Source organism: Bombina bombina, chromosome 3 (genome assembly GCF_027579735.1).
Source record: "Bombina bombina isolate aBomBom1 chromosome 3, aBomBom1.pri, whole genome shotgun sequence".
NCBI classification, from domain to species: Eukaryota; Metazoa; Chordata; class Amphibia; order Anura; family Bombinatoridae; genus Bombina; species Bombina bombina.
This window is the reverse complement of record NC_069501.1, coordinates 209,921,927-209,946,416: the sequence shown is the minus strand read 5'-3', so window position 1 is coordinate 209,946,416 and position 24,490 is coordinate 209,921,927. Positions and strand designations below refer to the sequence as shown.

The 24,490-nt window shown below is 41.4% G+C and overlaps 1 protein-coding gene and 1 non-coding gene across 8 annotated transcripts in view; both read right to left on the bottom strand.

Annotated features, from left to right (window-relative positions):
- The window catches only part of NCOR1 (nuclear receptor corepressor 1), a 1,077,134-nt gene that overhangs the window by 379,680 nt on the left and 672,964 nt on the right, over positions 1-24,490 (bottom strand). The window lies entirely within an intron of this gene.
- On the bottom strand, positions 1,791-1,932 carry LOC128655099 (U4 spliceosomal RNA). Its single transcript, XR_008401657.1, has one exon. It is a non-coding gene; the product is annotated as a U4 spliceosomal RNA (small nuclear RNA).

The window sequence follows — 24,490 nt, the reverse complement described above, 5'->3', positions numbered from 1 at the left end:
TTTCAGAGTCTGTAATGCACCTCCCTCCATTCTGTATCAGAACTCCTCAGGGTGGGTGTAGGGTAAAAAGTTGTTTCTTTGTTGTGGCAGAAATGACCCCAAGTGATCTTAGTCAACGCGTTTCACCCTGTGCAGCTGGGCTTTATCAAGACTTCTAAATACTGGTCATATGGTCTGCCTTTAAAAAGAGTGAACTTTCATTTAAAAGGTTCACATTGCTGTCTTATCCTATGTCTTTAAACATTTAAGGTGGTAATGTTCAGTGTGTATCCTTTCAAGTGGATATATAAGTGTATGAATATTTTGAACACTTATTTTTCAAGTCATTTCTTTAGTGTTCACATCTACTATTATTCACAATTCATGGAGGGTAGCTGATATTATAAAGAAATGTAATATTCATAAAGTTAAATTTGTGGGTCCTTAAAAGGAAGCTATATAGGTCCTATCACATAACGTAAATCCTAATATTTATGTATTTCAGAAGGGGAACCATTAACTAGGAAGATGGAGTCTATTAAAGGGCACATAATTATAGTTATAGGGGGCTTTAAAAGGGTACTATATAAGTCCTCTCATATTTATCATACTATGTGTTGAAACAGTGTGGGTGGATATAGTTGACTTTTAAAGAAGGCTAGAGAATGGTTAAAATAGAGGCTAGGGCAAGATTTCAACATATGGCCTGTAAATCTAAATGTGATATTAACACATATAATTTAAGGATGTATACATTTGTATGTATGATCTTTTTAATAATAAAGTATTAACTATTCAGTAGAATGTATTCACAAGGGATTTAAGGTTAAAGGAAGGCAGAAATTAAAATTTCGGAATTTAGTCCATGTGGACATAAGGTGTCCATATTATAAATAGTTTCCGCTTCTATTTGCGATAGTTTTCTTTCCATATTACCAACTCTCCAATTGGGTCTGATCTTGATTAAACCCCAGTATTTAAAATCCTTTAAATTGTTCGTATGTGTTTCTTGAAAATGTTTATATAAATATGTATCTAAGTTGCCTCTATCGATACAATAGTTGCTCCCTGATTCTCTCTCTCATGGTTCTGGTAGTTTTGCCAATATATAATTTGTTACATGAACATTCTATGGCATAAATGATGCCTTTATCCTGGCATCAGATAGTATCTTATTTTTAGCGTGTAATTATTAGTTAGCGATTTTATAGATTTGATTTTGGTGCTATATTTACAGGCCCTACATCCGAAACATAAGAAAAAAAACAAAGAGTTTGTCTCCCTCTTCTATCTTGCATTTTATCTTTATCAGGTTTTAGTTCACTTGGAGCCAACTTGTTTTTAAAATTTGGTGCTTTCCTGTATATAATTCTTGGCTGTTACAGTATTTTATTCCCTATAACGGGATCTGTTTGGACTAAATGCCAATGTTTATTTAGAATTTTGTTAATCGTGCTAGTGTCACTGTTGAAGTCTGTTATGAAGGGAACAGTTATTCCATCATTGTCTAAGCTTGGTGTAGTTTCTTGTCTTGATTTATTTTGATATGTTAAAAGACTATCTCTATCCTTTAAGTTTGCCTCTTCTCTGTGGATCATAGCCTCTTTCCAAAAAATGTATTTTCTAAAATTTGTGTTTGCTTTTTATAGTCTCTTAGTTTGGAGCAATTTTTTTTTTAATGCGTAAACAATTGCCCTTTTGGTATGTTTTCAATCCATTTTCCTAAGTGACCATTTTTTAAATGAATAAAATTGTTGGCATCCTGTTATTGGTATGTTATTTTCCTTTGCAGATACTTATGCTTTGTTTTTATTGATTTTATTTGCGCATCAACTGTTTTATTCATGTGTTTTTAAGGGAGACAACATAGAAACATTGGGAAAAGTTTTCAATTAACAATAATCGCGCCTCGGTTGAACCTCACAGGCTACGATACTGCCACTGCGCAAACCCTTTAGTACTTTTTTTTTTTTTGGTTTTAAAAGCTTTATTGAAAGTTAAAGAAAAGAACATTACATACAACAAAGTATAGTTAAGTACAGAAAGTTTAGACCCATCATCTATCACTTTACTCAGTCCAGTACTGTAAGGACTTTGCAAATCTTGCAAGATATGGAAGTGAGGTATAGTTCGTGAGTCATTCCAGCTTCCTGTTCGTTTGTAATCCAATGCATTACAGAGAAGAATTAAAGTGCAAACATCACAGTTGCATCATATTATATAACTTAATTTAACAGCGAAATAACTTAGTCATGAAAAAACTAGAATTCCTACCGTGGAAGCGAGGAATCCTAAGAAGGAAGAAAAGGAGAGAAGAGGAGAGAAGTGGGGGGAAAAAGAAAGAAAAAAAAAAAGGGGGGGAGAGGGGGGGAATCACAGTTGGAGGGAGGAGGGGGAAGTTCCCCAGACCTCACAATAGCTGGGGGGTGCTTGTCTTAGTCACCCTGAGTCAGGGTAGATTCAGCCGGCTAGGTGTCTTAAATGTTAACGCCGGTATTGGAGAACGCCTGTTTCCAACAATCAAGCATCAATTCATGTATGTCCGCCCTGTCATCTCTAAGGTATCTGTACCTTTCAAGCTGAAGGTGTCTTTCTACTTGAGCAGTCCATTCCCGTATTGTGGGGACGTCTACACTCTTCCATTTCCTGGGTATGAGGGATTTGGCGCTATTAAACATTATAAGGAAGAGGTGTTTTGTTGGCTTGTCCCTGAACTTAGGGAGACCATGGTATAGTAAGAGATTGGGTGATCAAGGGGGATAATTACAAGAAAGGGAGAAAGTAAGCGCTAAATAGCTTAAAAGGCTAGGTAAAATATAAACAATTTATTACATATAAATGAAACACATAAACAATTAAAATCAAATTTAGACGCATGGATCCATGTCTAACTTATCTAAAAGCTGAAGTTTACAATGTTGTCAAGACTTATCTAAAAGCTGAAGTATACAGTGTTGGCAAGACAAGCCAATCCAAAGATAAGTTGCCTAGTGTAGGTAAGGCAAAGGACGAAATAAATAAACAACCTTCGTGATAATCTGGGGTACAATATACTTTAGACAAAACTAAAATCCCAATGGTAGATAAGTGCGCATATAAAACTTAGGAAAACATCAACCAAAAAATGTTCAAATGTTAGCTGATAGAGTTCATGTGAATCCGTTGGTGTATCCTCCAAAGTGACGTGCAAAAAATGTGACGTTAAGTTATCAGTAGTAAAAAAAAAATAGAAAAGATAAAGAATGGTGTAATCCAAACTCCAGTTAAAGATCCGTGAAAAATGGAAATTGACTGAAAACACACTGCAAAAAATATATAGTGGATATAGACACAATGTGAAAAAATTCCGTTAGGCAATCAAAAAGTCAGTGTTAATGGTGAAAAACTTGAAAACACAAAAACAAAAACGCAGATAGAAAATTGAGTAGTCAGGACAGAGGCAAAAACATATGAGTATAAGCAAAATCTAGGAGTCTGATGTCAAAAATCCACAATAAAATCCACAATAAAATAATAACATCGAAAAAAACCTAAAAGGAAAAACCTAAAAGGAAACAAAAGAGAAACAAATAGTGCAACACTGTATATAATAAACAATATTGGTAATTAAAACCAAGCTCACCAGTATGCCAACGCGTTTCGGCCAAGACTAGGCCTTTCTCAAGACTATCAGTAGTAGTAGTAGTAGATAGTCTTGAGAAAGGCCTAGTCTAGGCCGAAACGCGTTGGCATACTGGTGAGCTTGGTTTTAATTACCAATATTGTTTATTATATACAGTGTTGCACTATTTGTTTCTCTTTTGTTTCCTTTTAGGTTTTTTTCGATGTTATTATTTTATTGTGGATTTTTGACAGACTCCTAGATTTTGCTTATACTCATATGTTTTTGCCTCTGTCCTGACTACTCAATTTTCTATCAGCGTTTTTGTTTTTGTGTTTTCAAGTTTTTCACCATTAACACTGACTTTTTGATTGCTTAACGGAATTTTTTCACATTGTGTCAATATCCATGATATATTTTTTGCAGTGTGTTTTCAGTCAATTTCCATTTTTCACGGATCTTTAACTGGAGTTTGGATTACACTATTCTTTATCTTTTCTATTTTTTACTACTGATAACTTAATGTCACATTTTTTTGCACGTCACTTTGGAGGATACACCAACGGATTCACATGAACTCTATCAGTTAACATTTGAACATTTTTTGATGTTTTCTTAAGTTTTATATGCGCACTTATCTACCATTGGGATTTTAGTTTTGTCTAAAGTATATTGTATCCCAGATTATCACGAAGGTTGTTTATTTATTTCGTCCTTTGCCTTACCTACACTAGGCAACTTATCTTTGGATTGGCTTTTCTTGCCAACACTGTATACTTCAGCTTTTAGATAAGTCTTGACAACATTGTAAACTTCAGCTTTTAGATAAGTTAGACATGGATCCATGCGTCTAAATTTGATTTTAATTGTTTATGTGTTTCATTTATATGTAATAAATTGTTTATATTTTACCTAGCCTTTTAAGCTATTTAGCGCTTACTTTCTCCCTTTCTTGTAATTATAATCCTGTTAGCCTACTAGGAGGCTATATTGTCAGTAAGCTTAAGGCCCCCCATTGTAGCGCTCGGTCCACTCCCCTTTTCTGATCAAGGGGGATCCAGTTATTGTCTCTATTTTGTCCAAGACCGACTGCCAGTATGATTCAATGTGTCTACATCCCCACCAAATGTGTATGAGTGAGCCCTGTTCCCCGAATCCTCGCCAGCATTTCCCATCTGTTTGTTTATATATATTTTGTAGCCTGTCAGGCGTAAGATACCACCTAGACAGGTATTTGTAATTGGATTCTAGCTGTCTAGCCGAGACAGAAGCTTTCGAGTGGATGTTGAATGTTTTACCCCACTCCTTGGCTGTAAGGGGGGGGTCGAGCTCTCTGTTCCACTGTCGTGTGTACCCTGGGAGCGGTGTGTCCTTGTGTGAGAGGAGTAAACGATAAGCAATCGAGATCATATGTCTAGGTGCATGCGGCAGTAGGCATAAAGCCTCCAGTGCTGTAAGTTGTCTAGTTATGTGGTTGCTCTTTTTATCTGACGACAAAAAGTGCTGGAGTTGTGTATGAAAATACCAAGACAGTTCCAGCCCTGTACGTTCTAATTCAGCTCTCTCCCTAAGTTTCCGTTCCGAAAGCAGTCGATGCAAGGTCACTTGTGAGATTAATGCTCTGTCAATTTGTGTTCGTTGCGTGCAGGTAAAGGGTAAATCCAGGTTATCTAAATATGGTGTAAGTGGCGAGGGGCTTGAGGTTATGTGGGGGTGTTCTATTATAATACGGTCCCAGCATGTAATGGGAATGGGTAATTGTTCATTAGTTTTGGTCTGGCTTTAGCTGAGACCCAGCCCAGAGTGCCCATATTATGTATTCCCACAATTGTTTTGCAAATTTGGACCCAAGTTTTATCTTTAGAGCCATGGCACCATTCCACTTGATGTCGGAGTGTGATTGCTTTTTTATATGCGGCAAGGTTAGGGACCCCCAAACCTCCCCTGTCCTTAGGCAGGTATAGGGTGTTCCGCGCAATGCGCTGTCTCACCCCTCTCCAAATGAACTCCTCCAGCACATTCTGTAGCTTGCACAGATAGTGAGTAGGTAGGGGTATCGGAAGGGTCTGAAGTATATATAATATTCTAGGCAGGATGTTAATTTTTACAATGCTAACTCTCCCCAGCCAGGAGACAGGCTTGTTTCTCCATGAGGAGAGGTCTCCCGTAATTGATGATAGCAAGTTTATATAATTTGCGTCATAAAGTGCTTCTACAGTTGGGGTAAGGAGTATTCCCAGATATTTGAGGGAGCGAGTTTGGATGCGTAGGGGGCATAGGGAAGAAAGCTGGGTAAGATCCTGCTGTGACAGGTTGATACTTAGAAGTTCAGATTTAGATTTATTTAGAAGAAAATTTGAGAACCTGCCATACTCTTCAAATTCTTTCAGCGCCTCTGGGAGTGATATCAAAGGTCTGGACAAAGATAGTAAGACATCGTCCGCATACATGGACAACTTATGTACTTTATCTCCTATTTGGAGACCTGAGATGTTCACGTTATCTCTGATTCTTTGGGCAAGCACCTCCATAACCAACGCAAACAGCAGTGGCAAAAGGGGGCAACCCTGTCTGGTGCCGTTTGAAATATTAAATGGATCAGAAAGAATATTGTTAACACTAACCTGTGCTGAGGGGGTTGCATAAAGGGAGAAAATTTTGTGAGTGAAAGCCGAACTGAACCCCATCTTCTACAGGACCGCCTTCCAGAAGTTCCAGCTGATCCTGTCGAAGGCTTTCTCAGCATCCGGGGATACTAAGATCGCCGGGATCTTTTGAATTTGGGCGAAATTACCAAGGAGGGTAGCTTTTATCGTGTTATCCCTGGCTTTGCGGCCAGGCACAAAGCCTACTTGGTCGGGAGAGATGAGCTGGTGTAGATATTTGTTTAATCTATTGGAGAGGATTTTTGCAAATATTTTTATATCCACATTGAGAAGTGAGATGGGTCTAAAGTTTTCAGGTTTATTAGGTATTTTGCCTGGTTTAGGGATGGTCGTAATGTGGGCCAGGAGCATGGAGGGTGGGAATCCCTGGGAAGCGTCTATAGAATTAAACATACGGGCCAGGTAGGGAGAGATTATTGATTTGTAAAGTTTATAATACTTGGCACTAAAGCCATCTGGGCCCAGGCTTTTACCTGCTGGCAGGTCATCTATAACATTCGATACTTCCTCCACTGTTATTGAGACATCCAGTGCTTCCCTTTCTGCCTGTGATAGGGATGGTAAAGAAGTAGAGTTCAAATATGAGGTCAGGTCTGGGGAGACCAAGCCTTCACCCTCCGACAGAGGGGGATGGGGGGTATTCCGAATGTTATATAAATCGTGGTAATATGTTCGCAGTGTTTCAGCGATGGCCGGGCTGCTTGTATGAGCAGTGTTAGACCTGTCTTTTAGGGAATGTATATGTGTTTTCAAAGCTTTCCTCTTTATGGCTATCGCTAATAATCTCCCTGGTTTGTCACCTAATTCATAATATTTTTGCTGATTTCGCAGCACCATTTTTTGATATTCAATGGTATGTAGGTCTTTGATCTCCTGCCTGGCCTGAGTGAGTTCTGTAAGGGTGTGAGTGTCAGAGGCCATCTGTTTGTGTTTCTTCTCTAAGTCGCGAATGGTAGCAAGAAGCAAAGAGAATTTGATTCTAGTCTGTTTTGCCAAAATCGCTTTTTGTTTAATCAGTTCGCCCCTTAAAACGCATTTGTGCGCTTCCCAAATGACATGTCTAGGAAGTTCTATGGTATCATTCAGGAGGAAGTAGTCAGTAAGCGTGGTTTCCATCTTCCCTTTAATTAGTGGGTCGTTAAGTAAGTGTTCGTCGAATTTCCATATGTGGGGGCAGTCCGGGGTCATAGGCCAATTTAGTTTACAGAGAACTGGGGCATGGTCAGACCAGGTCATAGGAAGGATTTGTGTGCTTGCCACGTAGGCCAGCGTCGACTGGTCAGTGAAAATGTAGTCCAGTCTCGTGTATGAGTCGTGAGGGTGCGAAAAAAATGTATAGTCTCGTCTCATGGGGTATTGAGTTCTCCATGTGTCATGTATCGCTAATGCTTCTAGCCTGGCATTACATTGTTTGATGATTCGGCTGGAAATAGAGGCTGTCCCTTTAGATGTGTCTAATTGTGGGTCTAAGGGCAGGTTACAATCTCCTGCAAGGAGCAGTGCTCCCTTTTGCAGTTCCAGAATTTTGTTTGTGAGTTTTGTCATGAATTTACTTTGATTTTGATTTGGAAAGTAAGCGTTTACTAGTGTTACCGGCCTGTTGTGTAAGGCGCCCACCACTATCAAGTACCGACCCTCTGGGTCCTTTTCTACATGCGTTGAAAGCTGCTGAATGCTTAATGAGAATCCCCACCCCATTATTTTTTGTTGGGCCAGATGCGAAAAATGCCATTGGAAATTTGGAGCTAAGCCAGCGCGGCTCCTTCCCTTTTTTAAAGTGGGTCTCCTGTACATAAAGAATATCACAATGCAGCCTGGTTGCGTCTCGTATAAGGTTGGATCTCTTTTCAGGTATATTAATACCTTTTACGTTGAGCGTCATAATGGCCAGATTATGTGTGGTCTGGGGTGTCATCTTGATCAGTAGGTAGGTAGCCAAGGTTTTGGTGAGTTTATGAGGGAAGAAGGGGCTGGGGAAAGATGGGAACAAGGGGGATCGTGGAGGAGGAGGGAGAGAAAAAAAAAAAAGGGGGGGGGGGGGGGGAGAGGAGGAGGGGAAGAGGGAGGGGAAAGAAAGAGGGAAGAGTGAGAGGAAAAGGGAGAGAGAAAGAGGTATAGAGAGTAAAGGGAGATAGAAATCAAGTGAGGGTTAACAAGATGTCAGCAAGAAGGAAAAGTAGTAGAGGAAACAGAAAACATTTATACTATTCTCCCGGTCACTACAAAGGAAGACGGGGACGTACAGCAAAGTAAGCGTGGGGTCAGTATCAACGCACCCGGTCAGACGGTGAAGGATAGGAAAAATAGAGATTAACACAGAGCATAGGAACAAATTACATTGTTTATGTAAACATATAGAAAACCACAAGAGCATATATAGATTTCAGCCCTAGAGGAAAAAGAGGTAGATAGGGCCACCAAATACAGTCTAATCCCTTGACCTCTGTCAGTCATAGAGCCAGCCTCCCACCTAAAAGTACAATCATTAATAACTTCTACCTATTGGATACTAGGGTGTTGCTTTATGGGAACAAAAGGGCGGTAGTCTCTTATCAATGCAGTACAGTCTAGGGAAAAGTAAGTCACATTGAGTGGTGAAGTACGGGCTAGTAGATGTCCAGACAAGGTGAGCCAAGTGTGCTCCTTTATTGGGCTTTCTTGTCAATCTATTGTGGATTGTCTAAGGAGAGGTTTCCTAGGGGGTGTGGAGGTGGCGGGGTTAGTGGTAGTAAGGCATATTATTGTTGTCCTGATGTTTATGTTAGTGCGTTAGTCTGGGTGGTCCCTCCAAAGTGCCTGCTGTTCTGATCTACCTTATAAGACAGTTATCATACTATGTAGGGTTTCACAGTTTATACAGTCTATTCTGTCATTGCGACCACTAACTGTGTAGTCTAAAAACTTAGGACTTTTAACTATCAGCATTAGGTATATATTATCTTTACACAAAACATAGTAACTAGTAATAACATGAAAACATAACCTTACAGCTCTTTATAAGTTTGAGTTGAATAGGCTACAACATAGCCCAATCAGAGAAAGTTATTGTCCGCAACTGAGGTGAACATAGGTACAGATTTGTAACAAGAGCACAGTAATACTTATCGTGGTCTCCGTGACGTGTCACTGGATCTGGGTGGAAGGACGGTAGTCACTCCTCAAGGGTCAGGTGCCCTCGAGTGGTCTCCAGCACCCTGTTTTAGGTGATTATGTGTAGAGGTTTCAGATTGATCAGGATGTTGAATGTCAATCTCAAGAGTTTTGCAGAATTCTGGGAGATCAGATGGTGACCTGTAGACAGCTTGCACTCCATTCCTAGAGGCCACCAGACACACTGGAAAGCCCCACTTATACGGTATTCCATGTGATTGCAATTCTGATGTAATAAATTTCAGGTCCCTTCGTTTCTGAAGAGTAATCAAACTCAAATCCGAGAAGATCTGAAATGGGATCCCTGCGTGTGTTATGTTTTTGAGGGTTCTAGCTTTCTGTGTGATCAGCTCCTTGTCTTTATAGCTGAGGAACTTAACAATGATATCTCTCGACGGGGCCTTAGGAGATGGCCTAGGTCTCAGGGGCCTGTGAGCCCTTTCGATGGGTATATTCTCAGATGTTGGGGTTCCCTTTAGTGTGCCGAACAAGTCCTGGAGATATCCCTCTATAGCTATGTTAGAAACCGACTCTGGGACCCCCCTGACTCTTATGTTGTTTCGCCTCCCTCTGTTGTCTAGGTCCTCCATTCTGGAGAGCAAAAATTGAATGTGTTCCTCATGTTCCTGGAGTTGCTGTGAGTTAGTGTTAACAGTACTCTGGAGGGATTCATGTCTGTTTTCGAGTACTTGCACCTGCTGGGCGACTTGTGTAATGTCTTTTTTTAGGTCTCCAAATAAAGATCTCATTTCTGAGAGGACCTTGTTTATATCTTCTTTAGATGAAATAGTGTTTAAGTCACTTCGGGTTAAATAGTCTTGCTGTGGGGTGTAATCAGATGTACCCAGGTCTGATGTGCTATGAGTAGGAGAAGCAGGTCTGCTGTCTGACATTTCCGCAGGGGGTAGAGAGGCCTTGAGGTAATTAGTGAGGCATGTTGATTTTTGCCCCTTTTCGGGTTTATTCCCTTTTCTGCTTGCCATGTCAATGGTGAGATGTGAGCCCCAAAAGCCTGACTAAAGGCCGGAGTTACCCGCTTCCACAGGACAATCTAAACCTCCAGAGGGTGTCGTTGGTGTGTTGGGGCTTGTGATATGCTCTACAAGTGTGACAGCCTGCCCATAAAATGCAGAATATGTCTGTTTAGCACAACACGAAATTCAGCGTGTCCCTGTTTGCTGTGACACCTAGGAGTCAATGTGAGACTTAGGTCGGGATAACAGTCCAGTGACCCAGGTGGTTCTAATTTATATAATGATAGGGCTCACACTATCTGAATAAATGCGACCCGTTGATAACAAAAGGCTGTAATCAAAGCAGTTTCACAGCGGGAGGCACCGCCACGTGGGTATGCTCAGGGTGTCTGTTAAGTAAGTCACTACTCTTTATCTGTTGCCCGCTATTACCGGAGATAGGCGACAGCGTTATTTATTCACCAGGTACAGCCGTTGTGTAAGTGTACTCCCGACCTGCGTCGCTATGCCTCCTCTGAGGGTCTGGAGTCCCTTAGCTGCTTCTTAAGTTAGGCCGCACCAGCACCGGGAGTAGTAGAAGCTGGGTAAGTGTTTTTATTACAATGGCGGCTTACCTCCCTGTGATCCTGGGAGCGTGTCTGCGTGATCCTCTGCTTAAGTAAGGCGGGCTGGGGACTGTCTGGTAAGTGTTTATGTGAGCGGGTAGATCCCCTTCTGTCCGTGGCGCAGCAAACAGAGCTCCGGTCTAGGCCTCAAACCGCGGAGCCGGTGTGATCTCCCTCCAAGTGGTGACGGGTTAATTTTTCTTGCCCTCAGAAGCAGCAGGGCCGTTATGTAGAGTGAGCTCTCGTAGTTTCACGATAAAAATTGAGGCAATAGTCCCCTTATGATAATGCTGACCGGGTGCGAGGCATCAGAGCCAAGGTTTAAGCGGCCATCACCCTGCGTGGCCAGGCTCCGCTCCCCCCCCCCCTTTAGTACTTTTTATATGCATTTTGTTTAGTAAATAAATAAATAAATATATATATATATATATATATATATATATATTCACGAACCATCCTTGGTCACATCATATTTATTATGTATTTTACATTCTTATATATACATGCTTTGTAGCCTTGTATATTCAATTTTTTAACACAAAAAGATGGCCATGAGCACTAAATAATGAAAATATTAAACAGAATTATTTAGGGATGTCCCCAAAAAATATTGACAAGGTCTTACAGTTGGCTTTGTTAGGTGTAACAAAACATTCATCACATATATTAAGTGTTACCATGTGGCTATCTAACAGTATACTGCATAAATACAGATACAATTTAGTGCGTAAAATTGTATGTATGGTTATACAGAGATTCTATTCAGCCCTGCAGGTATCCTGCTACAAAATGCTAAACGTTTTGTTTTCTGTCCACCTGGGTGCACAAAGGACAGACTTTTCCCAGGCCTGAAATAAAGTGGATAAATTATCAGTAATAAAAGTACAAACATCCTTCAAGTCACATTGGAAAAATAAATGAAAAATAAAGGCAAACAATGATATATGGCCATATGTTGGGAAAGAATTATATTATAACAAATATAACACTGGGGAAGAAAAATACATTAATTATTTATGGCTGGGATAATATAGATTAGACGATATGAAGATCATGTACTTCAGGTATGCATTTTCATTGCAGAGTATAAAAAAATACTGGATAATATAAATCTGCTTCTCTCTCACTCTTTTAAGTAAAGTAGGTCAGTACAAAGGTAATCAATAAAAAAAAAAGGCTAGGATAGGGAGATAATTTCTACCTATGTATAAGGAATGGTCTCTCTTTGCAAATGCACTGAACAGGAATCATTTAAACAAGCATGCAAGGAAAACCACTCCACTGAGGCTTTATGATGACAGGAAGCGGCCATTGCCCTTTTTGAATAGACCTACAACTTTTTATTTTTTTTTGTGTCATAAGGATCTCTAAACAATGTCAATATTAAAGTGGATAGGAACATGCAGAGGTATAACTAAAAACATAATTTATGCTTACCAGATAAATTAATTTCCTTCCGGATAGGGAGAGTCCACGGCTTCATTCCTTACTATTGGGAAATACAACACCTGGCCACCAGGAGGAGGCAAAGACATCCCAGCCAAAGGCTTAAATATCCCTCCCACTTCCTCATTATCCCAGTCATTCTGCCAAGGGAACAAAGAAAAGTAGGAGAAACATTAGGGTATAAATGGTGCCAGAAGAATAAAATAAATAATAGAGGACCGCCCATAGACAAGAAAAAACAGACGGGGGCCGTGGACTCTCCCTATTCGGAAGGAAAGGAATTTATCTGGTAAGCACAAATTATGTTTTCCTTCCTAAGATCCGGAGAGTCCACGGCTTCATTCCTTACTGTTGGGAAAACTATACCCAAGCTCCAGAGGACACTGAATGAATAATGGGAGGGAACAAAAAGGAAGCGGTGGATCCTATTTAGAGGGCAAAACAGCCTGCAAAACTTTTCTCCCGAAAGCTGCTTCAGCCAAAGTAAAAACATCAAACTTGTAAAAAAAAAAAAAAAAAAAAAAAAAAAGTATGTAAGGAGGACCAGGTAACCGCCTTAAAAATCTGATCCCAGGGGCCACGTTCTTAAAGATTCAAGAGGAAGCCATTGCTCTAGTGGAATTAACCGTTATCCTCTCAGGAGGACGATGTCTCGCTGTCTCGTAAGCTAAGCAGATGACACTCCTTAACCAAAAAGATAGGGAAGTCGAAGTAGCCTTCTGCCCCTTATGCTTCCCCGAATAGACAACAAAGAGGAAGATTGTCTAAACTCCTTAGTAGCCTGAAGATAGAGCTTCAAGGCATGAACCACATCCAAATTGTGAAGTAAGCGTTCCTTCATTGAAGGATGATTAGGACACAAGGAAGGAACCACAATCTCCTGATTGATGTTGGGATCTGATACAACCTTAGGAAGAAAACCTAATTTAGTACGTAAAACTGCCTTATCTGCGTGAAAAATCAGATAAGGGGGCCCACATTGCAAAGCAGAGATCTCAGAAACTCTGCACGCAGAGGCCATAGCCAATAAAAATAGAACCTTCCAAGATAACAATTTAATGTCAATGGAATGCAAAGGCTCAAACGGAACCTGTTGCAAAACCCGAAGAACAAGATTTAGGCTCCAAGGATGAGCCCCAGATCTAAACGCAGGTCTGATCCTAATCAGAGCCTTAACAAAGGACTGCACGTCTGGAAGCTCAGCCAGTCTATTGTGCAATAAAACTGACAGGGCCAAAATCTGTCCCCTCAGGGAACTAGCATAAGGGCCTTCTCCAGCCCATCCTGGAGAAAAGATAAGATCCTGGCAACCTTAACTCTGTGCCAGGAAAAACCACGCTCTTCACACCAGAATAAGTAGGTCCTCCACATCTTGTGGTAGATACGCTGAGTAACTGGTTTACGAGCTTGAATAAGAGTATCAATGACACTCTCAGAGAAACCTCTCTTGGCTAAGACTAAGCGTTCAATCTCCACGCAGTCAGCCTCAGAGAATCTAGATTTTGATGAACAAATGGACCTTGTATCAGCAGGTCTCTGTGACAAGGTAACTTTCACGGAGGAGATGAGGACATCCCCACTAGATCCGCGAACCACGTCCTTCACGGCCAGGATGGAGCAATCAGGATTACTGATACCCGCTCCTGCTTGATGCGGGCCACCACTCGAGGAAGAAGCGGTAATGGAGGAAAAACCATATAGGAGTTTGAACCTCCAGGGCACTGCTAGTGCATCTATTAGATCCGCTTGAGGATCCCTCAACCTCGACCCGTACCTGGGTAGCTTGGTATTGAGACGGGACGCCATGAGATCTCTCTCTGGTGTTCCCCACTTGCTGCATATCTCTGCAAACCCCTCGGGATGGAGAGACCATTTCCCTGGATGGAAGGATTGCCTGCTGAGAAAATCCGCCTCCCAGTTGTCCACACCTGGAATGTGGATCGCTGACAGCGAACAGCTGTGGGCCTCCGCCCACTCCAGAATCTGAGATACTTCCTTCGTTACCAAGGAACTTCTCGTTCCCCCCCTGATGGTTGATGTAAGGCACAGAGATTATATTGTCTGATTGGAATCTGATAAACTGGGACAAAACCATAAGTGGTCAAGCCTTCAAGGCCTTGAAGATTGCACCTAGTACCAAAATATTGATCGGGAGGTTGGAGGACTACTGAGTCCACAACCCCTGTGCCTTCCTGGCACCCCAAACAGCTCCCCATCCGGATAGGTTTGCGTCCGTAGTCACAATCTCCCAGAATGGTCTTAAGAAGCATGTCCCTTGGGACAGGTGATCTGGACAGAGCCACCAAGAGAGCCATTCTCTCGACCGGCTGTCTAATACAATATGTTGAGACAGATCTGAATGATCGCTGTTCCACTGCCTCAGAATGCACAGTTGTAAAGGTTTGAGACGGAACCTGGCAAAAGGAATGATGTAAATGCAGGACACCATGAGACCAATCACCTCCATACACTGAGCCACAGAGGGACTAAAGGAGGTCCGGAGGGCAAGACATGCCAAAGTTAGCTTGCAACCTCTCTGGTCTGTTAGAAATATCCTCATGAATATGGGGTCTATTATAGTACCCAGGAATTCCACCCTGGTACTTGGGATAAGAGAACTCCTTTCCAAGTTTATCTTCCATCCATGTGATCGAAGAAGACTGAGAAGGGACTTCGAGAAATCTTCCGCAAGACGAAAGGATGGTGCTTGCACCAGAATATTGTCCAAGTATGGGGCTACTGCAATACCCTGAGTTCTGGCAACAGCTAGAAGAGCCCCCAGAACCTTCGCAAAGATTCTTGGAGCAGTAGCTAGGCCAAACAGAAGGGCAATGAACTGGAAGTGCTGGTCCAGGAATGCAAACCTCAGGAACTGAAAGTGTTCCCTGTGGATTGGAACATGAAGGTAAGCGTCCTTCAGATCTATAGTGGTCATAAACTGGCCTTCCTTATCGTCTCCATCTTGAAGAAAGGGACACTGAGAAATTTGTTTAAGCACTTAGGTCCAGAATTGGGCGGAAATTTCCCTCCGTCTTTGGGACCACAAAAAGGTTCGAATAAAACCCCAAACCTCTTTCTTCGATAAGCACCGGGACAATAACTCTTAAGGAGGATAGATCCCAAACACACACTAGAAAGGCATCCCTCTTTTCTGGTCTGGTAGACCGATTCTAGAGAAGGAATCTGCCCCTTGGCGGATGAGATTTGAAGCCTATCTTGCATCCCTGAGTTACCACCTCCAGGACCCATGGTTCCTGCACGTCCTTGAACGAGGTGTCTGAAAAAAGAGACAGTCTGCCCAGTACACTATCCGATCCCAGGCCGCCCCTTCATGCCTATTTGTTTTCGGCAGGCTTCTTATTATGCTTGGATTTATTCCAGGACTGAGCCGGCTTCCAAGTACTCTTGGGTGGCTCAGGCTTGGAGGAGGATTGTTGTTGTTGGGATTTGTCAGACCGAAAATTAGAAGATTGTCGTCCCTTAGACTTGTTCTTCTTATCTTGCGGTAGGAAGGCACCCTTGCCTCCGATAACCGTAGAAATAATGGAGTCCAGGCCTGGACCAAATAAAATCCTTCCCTTGAAGGGAAGAGAATGGAGTCTGGACTTAGAAGTCATATCTGTAGACCAATACTTCAACCAGAGCTCCCGGTTCATGCTCGCATCACAGATAAAAGAATTATCAATTCTCAGAGCTTTAATTCTGTCTTGATTATCCTAGAGGGGAGACTCCACCTCAATGAGTTCCAACAAAGAGTAGCACCAGTAGGTAGCCGCTCCGGAAACCGCGGCAACTGCGGTTGAAACAAAAATCCTGTATGTTGAAACATCTTTCACAGAAAGGTTTGCATTTTCTTATCCATCGGCTCTCTGGACGAATAACTATCCTCAAAAGGTATAGTAGTACGTTTAGCAAGTGTAGAGATACCATCCACCTTAGGAATGGAGCCCCACAAATCCAGTTGAGAGTTCGGGACTGGGAACAACTTTTTAAAAGTAGACGAGGGGGAAAACATAAATCATGCTTACTTGATAATTTTCTTTTCTTCAGATGGAAAGAGTCCACAGCTGCATTCATTAGTTTTGGGAATTCCGAACCTGGCCACAAGGAGGAGGCAGACAACCCCAAGCCAAAGGCTTAAATACCTCTCCCACTTCCCACATACCCCAATCATTCTGCCGAGGAACAAGGAACAGTAGAAGAAATATCAGGGTGAAAAGGTGCCAGAAGAATAAAAATAACAGACGCCACATAGAAAAACACGGGCGGGGAGCTGTGGACTCTTTCCATCTGAAGAAAAGAAAATTATCAGGTAAGCATAATTTATGTTTTTCTTCATAAATGGAAAGAGTCTACAGCTGCATTCATTACTTTTGATAAAATAATACCCAAGCTATAGAGGACACTGAATGCAAAAACGGGAGAGTACAAAATGCGGCCCATTCTGAGGGCACCAGGCCTACAAACCCTACCCAAAAAACCTGCTTCTACCAAAGCCGATAAAACTTAGAAAAAGGAAAAGGCCCCAAGGATACTGACCCGCAGATAGTCCATAAGACCTTGCTAGAGACCGCAGAAAGGGCTCGACTGAGCTAACCCGCCTCCAGGAGATGCCGCCGGACAGCAGTCGGTCCCCAACGTCCCACCCCTTACAAGAGAAAGGGATCAAGCACCAAACACTCCCAAAAAAGAAGAAAACGTGAAAGAAAAAAATCAAGGATCCCCGAAGAAACCCCAAATAAAGTGCAACCGTTTCCAAATAAAAAAAAGGAACCCCGAGAACCAAGGCAAGCTCACAGAGACCCGAAATGGTCTTGAGAAACAGGCAGGCAACAAGAAACCCCAACACCCACAGTGGGTATGCAAACTCTCAGCCTTCAGGTAGTGAAGCCGCTAAGCTCAAAACTAGACCAAAACAGCAGGTCAGACCATGGAATACACAGAAACCACAAGGTTAAGACCGGGAACAGAAACCGAGAAGAAAACTTCTCCTAAATACAATGCATCGCATCTTAAAAGACAACTGAAGACAAAGTCCACAAGTCACAGATATCAAAATATTCACAGATCGAACACGTGCAGCAAGCCCAGATAAGTGAACACCTGGTTAAACCCACACGCTACAGTCATACCAGGATGACTCTAAAAGAATACTTGCCAGCAAGTAAGAGCAGCTGAAAAGAGATATCAAATCCTAATTGCCAGACTGCTAAACATCCACTAAACAGTGGGCACATCACAGGCTATCTAAAAGCCATCAGTCCTTCTCAAATATCTTGACATAGAGAAAGCACAAAACCTCAAAAAGGCTCACCGAACCTTAAAAGGCCAGAGGACGACCACATCTCAGATGGTGTTCCACACCGGTCCAGCCCAAGCGACAGGCAGGTCTGAAAAACAGGGGAACAGAAAGGACCCCAAACACCAACCCCTAGGGAAGGACGGAATGGGGTGAACTTGTCACCCCCACAGAACTCGGGTGCTAACCCAAGAGCTCCCTCAAATAGGTACTGCCAAAGATAACCCATAGGAGATGAACATCGCAAATGCAGAAGATTCCTATGAAAACCCATCATAACTGACAGTCTCAACATAAAGATTCCAGTCTCCACAGAAAGAACAGCACAAGCCAGAAAAGCAAACTGCTCACCCTTACAGAATAAAAATACCTGTTCCAACCTCCTGCACACAAAAAAGGACAACAACCCTCCAGAGAGAGGAAACCCCCCCTTCATAAGAAGGACCAAACAACCCCCCCAAAGGGAAGGGCACATATAAGAACAGTGCACATGCTAACAAGGCATGAGCCAAGACTGATGAAAATAAAAGCCGAATGAAAAACATCCAGATGTCCCGAAGAACACAGAGAGAACACTCCACGAAGGGGAATACACATTGTTCAAAGGACAAGGCAAGCCATAAGTAGCTCATCCGAGAGCGCCCAGAAACTGGCCAAGCTGCAAGCAGGCTTAACTAGCCACTCCTTAGGCCACAGCCTATGTTCCCTGCGAAAAACTGACCAGCCACAGGATCATAAGCTTCCAAACTTCTAGAAAGATCCCAAACAAAACTATAGGCCCGAGCCCCAGAATTGTTTAAAACAAACAACATTCCAGGGAACACGAATACCCCATATGAAAAATATTTAGATGACTCCGGGTCAGGAGAGCTATGTTCAACCTTTCTTATGCGTTTGTTAGAACGAGGTAATGCACTGAGGGCCGCAGACACTGCCATTTGCAAATGCGCGGCAAAGTCCACAGGTAGAAGGCCCCCTCCGGATGGAGGATTAGATGTGCTACACTGAACCTGAGAGGTAGACAGCTCAGAGGGACTAAGAGCCTTTGCAGGCTTGTCTCCCTTCTTAGACTTTATAACAGTGATAAGGCATGTAGAACATAATTGAGTGGGCAGGAAAACCACAGCCTCTTCACAATATAAACAGGTATGATTTAGCCCAAAAGGAGGACCTTCTAACATGTCAGAGACCACCATACATCAGGATATACCCACAGAAGGACAAAAATAAAACCTTTTTTTTTTATAAACTGCACCCTTATACTCCCAATGGCTGGGGCACTCACCACCTACTAGACCCAGACAGTTAACAGAGAAAACGCTCTCCTCAGGTTCAAGTCTCAGTCGGAATGGAGGAAATGAACATAGACCACACCGGTCACATGGAATGCAAAACAGTACTTCCCCTGTTATTACAAGTACAGCAAGTACTATGAGCTGTGCAACACTTTCAAAAACGAAAGTGAAAACGGTTTGTTCCAGCCAAAAACACAGTCTATCAGCCCAGTAAAAAAATCACACAAAGCAGCATGTAAATAATTAAAACACTGATTAATTAACCCCAACTGTTCAGTAAACCCCCTTCAGAGGATGTTAACCCTGGATCCTATCAAGGTATAAAGGAGCCACACTGTGACCGTGTTACTGTTTTATGTGTAAAATTAAAACGATCTTACCTCCAGGATCCATGCTGTGGAACAGAACACAGCCTCTCAAAGTGTGACAGTCTTATAGCAGCGCTACTGACGTGGCCTTGAGTGAGAGAAAGCAGGCAGTGAAACTTGTGAACACTAATGGCTTAGGAGCTGTTAGCAGTAGTCTGGATTTTTTTTGGTTTTGCATAAAACTTCTCCTGCATCTCCAGACTAACTTTAATCAATACTCTCACTGAGAAACTCCAGTCCTATCTCGAAGGGCAGATGCCCTTTTCTGAGACTCTCCGAATCTTCTGACACTTCTCTGCCTTTGGCTGGGATGTCTCTGCCTCCTACTGGTGGTCAAGTGTTGCATTTCCCAACAGCAAGGAATGAAGCCGTGGACTCTACCTATCCTAGGAAGAAGTTAGGTTTACCTGATAGTCATTTCTTTCATCTTGGGGAGAGTCCACAAGTCACAAAATGTGGGAATTCCCTTCATGAACAGTGGGAAGAGACAAAATGATCCCAACACACCAGAGCTTTAAATTCATCCCACTTCCCATGATCCTCAGCCATACATATAGTCAAGTAGATGAGGGAAAAAGGAAAAACCAGGGCAAATAATTACACAAGTACTGCCGCCACCTGAACATAAAGAAAAGGCACTCACCATCATGAATAAAATGAATTAATCAAATAATAAAAAAAATAAAAAATGGTTTTCTTTCATCATATGGTCAGAGTCCACGAGTCATCATATGTATGGGAATCTATACTCAAGCAGTAAAGTCCACAAGTTCACCACTAAATAGGGGGGGACCATAAAGTGAAGAAAGGTACTTTCTTGCGAAAAAGCAGCCTCAGAAGACGCATACACAAACTGATAAAACTTTGAAAGATTGTGCAAAGACACCCAAGTAACAGACTCACAAATCTGATTAACAAAAGCCTCATTATGAAAAGCCTAAGAAGTGACAACTGCTCAAGTAGAATGCACAGTAATGTGCTCAGGGGGAGTTTTCCCCACAGCCAAATATGCCTTACGAATGAAGGCTTTAAGCCAGAAAACTAACGTAAGAATCATAGCTTTATCAGCCTTGTGAGGCCCAGAAATAGAAGAAAAACTAACATTTTTGTGGCTACCACTTAATATTTGAGAGCTCTCACATCTATATTGTGAAGAAGACTCTCCTTTGGGGCTGGCCAAAAAACGAACAACAATTTTATGATTTATAGCATTTGTAGATACTATCTTAAAAAGTACGAAAAGACAACCTTAAAAAAAAAAAAAAAAAATCAGAAAAGGAGGTTTGCACAAGAAAACAAAGCTAGGAAAAGTAGCTAGAAGAAAAAGTAATTCCAGAAAAAAATTATGAATGTCTAAACCAGTGTTTTTCAACCAGTGTGCCACGGCACACTAGTGTGCCGTGAGAGATCCTCAGGTGTGCCACGGCAGACTGAGAACAGTGTGACATTTTTTAAATTTTGCTTGTTTTGATGTGACAGGCTCATCAGGCAGACAGGCAGGCATCATTTACAACCATGACATATTGACATTCATTCACAGACAATCATTATGATGTCTAATATATGCTGTATTAGGCTACAATGTGTGATTTTGTAAAAATTTTGGGATGGTGGTGTGCCACAGGATTTTTTAATGTAAAAAAGTGTGCCACGGCAAAAAAAAATGTTGAAAATCACTGGTCTAAACCATGCATTAATTCAAAATTGAGGAGGTTGAAGAACCCTCAAAACCAGAGTAAGAGTCTAAGGAGAAGAAACTGGACAAATAACTGCTTTAATACTGATCATAGTCGGAACAAAGGTCTGAAAATCTGAAATTTTAGCAATTTTAATTATGAAACATAAAAGAAAGACGAAATCTGACACTTCAGAGTTCTTGCAGGAACTCAAGAATTTTAAGAATTCTGAAAGAATTCCAGCAATAACCTTTGCGAGGATACTATGAAAAACAAAAACAAAATTTATGCTTACCTGATAAATGTATTTATTTCTTGACATGGTGAGTCCACGGATCTTCGAATTACTATTGGGAATATCACTCCGCCCAGCAGGAGGCGGCAAAGAGCACCACAGCAAAGCTGTTAAATATCACCCCCCTTACCTCCAACCCCAGTCATTCGACCGAAGCAAAGGAGAGAAAGGAAGCAACAAGGTGCAGAGGTGCCTGAGGTTTATATCATAACAAAAATTCCTGTCTTCAAAACCAGGGCAGGCCGTGGGACTCTCGTGTCAATAAATAAATAAATTTATCAGGAATGCATAAATTTTGTTTTCTTTCTTTTTTTTAATTTTTTTTTTTTTTTGTATACCAGCAGGGAGAAATATTTCAACATGAATATAAATAAGCAAAAACACAGACATATTCTTTGTTTGTGTGCCACGCAGGGCATCAAAACATATGAAAATTCAAAAATAATTGCCCTGTATATAAATAACTTTAGTAGTATCTCAGCAAACTAAACTATATTCTCCCTGTTGGAATTTTTAACTTTAACTTGCATTCCTTTTTTATTAAATCTATGTTTTATTTTTATTTTCGGCATTGCTGTTTCAGACAGTTACAGAAATCCAAAATAAACAGTTAGTTTGGCTAGATCTACCTCAAACCAAAAAAATAAATAAAAAATTATTATATGTTATCCCTATGGCGTGTACATATATAAATCGCTTGTAGTCGCCTTCCTCCATCCCCCTCTCGCCCATTATAGTCCTGCATTGTTAGTTGAAAACCAGGTACTAGGGAAAGTACCAGCCAGGTAAAGATATTTTGCGTCCCAGCTGGTAAAGATAATATAAACACTTTCCAATGTTTAAAGAACAGTTCTACTCGGTCGTCGGGCAACCCGTGTAGATTGTGATGTTTAGACATACACTGAGTTAACAGGGCCTGTTTAAGCTCTCTCAAGGTGGGCGCCTTTTTTGCTTTCCATTTTCTCAGTATCAAGTTTCTGCCCAAAAATATAATTATATTGATCAATTTCAGATTACGAACTGTTCCTTGATATTTAACTAAAAACAAAATCTCCATGGGATGAATAGTATAATCAAGTCTAAGAACTGCATTCATCCAATATACTATCTTAGCCCAAAACTGCCCAATCCTAGGACAGGTTCAAAAACAGTGTATGATATCTGCACAGATGGCACTACATCTGGTACAGAGAATGTCCACGCCATACCATCTTGATAATTTTGCAGGGGTCAGATATGTCATTAGGGCTATCTTAATTTGAGATTCTCTCCATGTTGTCAAAACCCAGCTCTTTTCTGTTAACTTGAAAGTGTCCACTATTACCTGTCTATCAATATATGGAAATGCGGGGCGCCATTTAGCTATTATGTAGTCTAATTGTTCTAAAGAGGAGTTCTGATTGAGAAGAGAGTAGAGAGCAGATAGTTAAATAGATGTTAATCTTAAATTGTAAATCCTTGAGCGACCAGTCTAACCCATATCTTTGTTTAAGTTCGCCTATATAATTCCTCACTTGCAGAAATGAATAGAAATCACGCTTTGAAAGACCAAATTGATTACTTAATTCTCCGAAAGTTAATACATTTAAACTTGCATCAACCATTTGCGTAATGTAGATCAAACCCTTCCGAAACCATTGTGTAAATAGACCGTCACCTAGACCAGGCAAAAAATTTGGATTCCCAACAATGGGGAGAAATTTGGAATTTGTTTTCTTTCTAATGACACGGTGAGTCCACAGATCATCTAATTACTATTGGGAATCAATACTCAAGCTTGAGGACACAGTAGATAAGGGAGGGACAAGACAGGGAACCTAAACAGAAGGTTCCACTTCTTAAAGAACCTTTCTCCCAAAAGAAGCCTTAGCCGAGACAAAAGTATCAAGTTTATAGAATTTGGAAAAAGTGTGTAGAGAGGACCAAGTTGCAGCCTTGCAAATCTGTTCCACAGAAGCTTCATTTTTGAATGCCCAGGAAGAGGAAACGGCCCTCGTAGAATGAGCCGTGATTTTCTCAGGAGGCTGCTGTCCAGCAGTTTCATAGGCCAAGCGAATTATACTCCTCAGCCACAAAGAAAGAGAAGTAGCCGTAGCTTTCTGTCCCTTAAGTTTCCATGAGAAAACTACAAACAGAGCAGAAGACTGCCAAAAATCCTTAGTCGTCTGTAAATAGAATTTCAAAGCACACACCACGTCTAGGTTGTGCAGAAGACGTTCCTTATGAGAAGGGGGTTAGGACATGAAGGAGGAACAACAATCTCCTGATTAATGCTCCAATCTGAAACTACTTTAGGAAGAAAGCCTAACTTAGTACATAAAACTACCTTACTCGAATGAAAAATAAGGTAAGGAGACTCATACTGTAATGCAGAGAGCTCCAAAACTCTACGAGCAGAAGAAATAGCAACAAGAAACAAAACCTTCCAAGATAACAATATCTAAAGAATGCATAGGCTCAAACGGAGCCTGCTGAAGAACTTTAAGAACAAGGTTAAGACTCCAGGGAGGAGTAACCGGTTTAAACACAGGCCTGATTTTGACCAAGGCCTGACAGAACGATTGTACTTCTGGTACATCCGCCAGATGTTTATGCAACAAAAAAGATAAGGCAGATATTTAACCCTTCAAAGAACTTGCCGATAAACCCTTTTCCAAACCTTCTTGGAGAAAAGATAGAATTCTAGGAATTCAAACTCTACTCCAAGAGTAGCCTCTGGACTCACACCAATTCAGATATTTACGCCATATCTTATAGTAAATCTTCCTGGTAACAGGCTTACGAGCCTGAATCATGGTCTCAATGACAAACTATGAAAAACCGCTCTTAGATAAAATTAAGCGTTCAATCTCCAAGCAGAGAAACTAGATTTGGGTGAAGGAAGAGCCCTTGAAGTAGAAGGTCTTTCCTCAGAGGAAGTTTCCAAGGGGGAAGAGATGACATCTCCACCAAGTCTGCATACCAAATTTTGGAGCAATGAGAATCACAGACGCCCTCTCATTTGATTCAAGCAATGACCCGAGGAAGGAGATCGATCGGAGGAAATAGGTATATGCTAGACTGAAATTCCAAGGAACCGCCAGAGCATCTATCAGTACCGCCTGAGGGTCCCTGGACCTCGACCCGTACCTTGGCA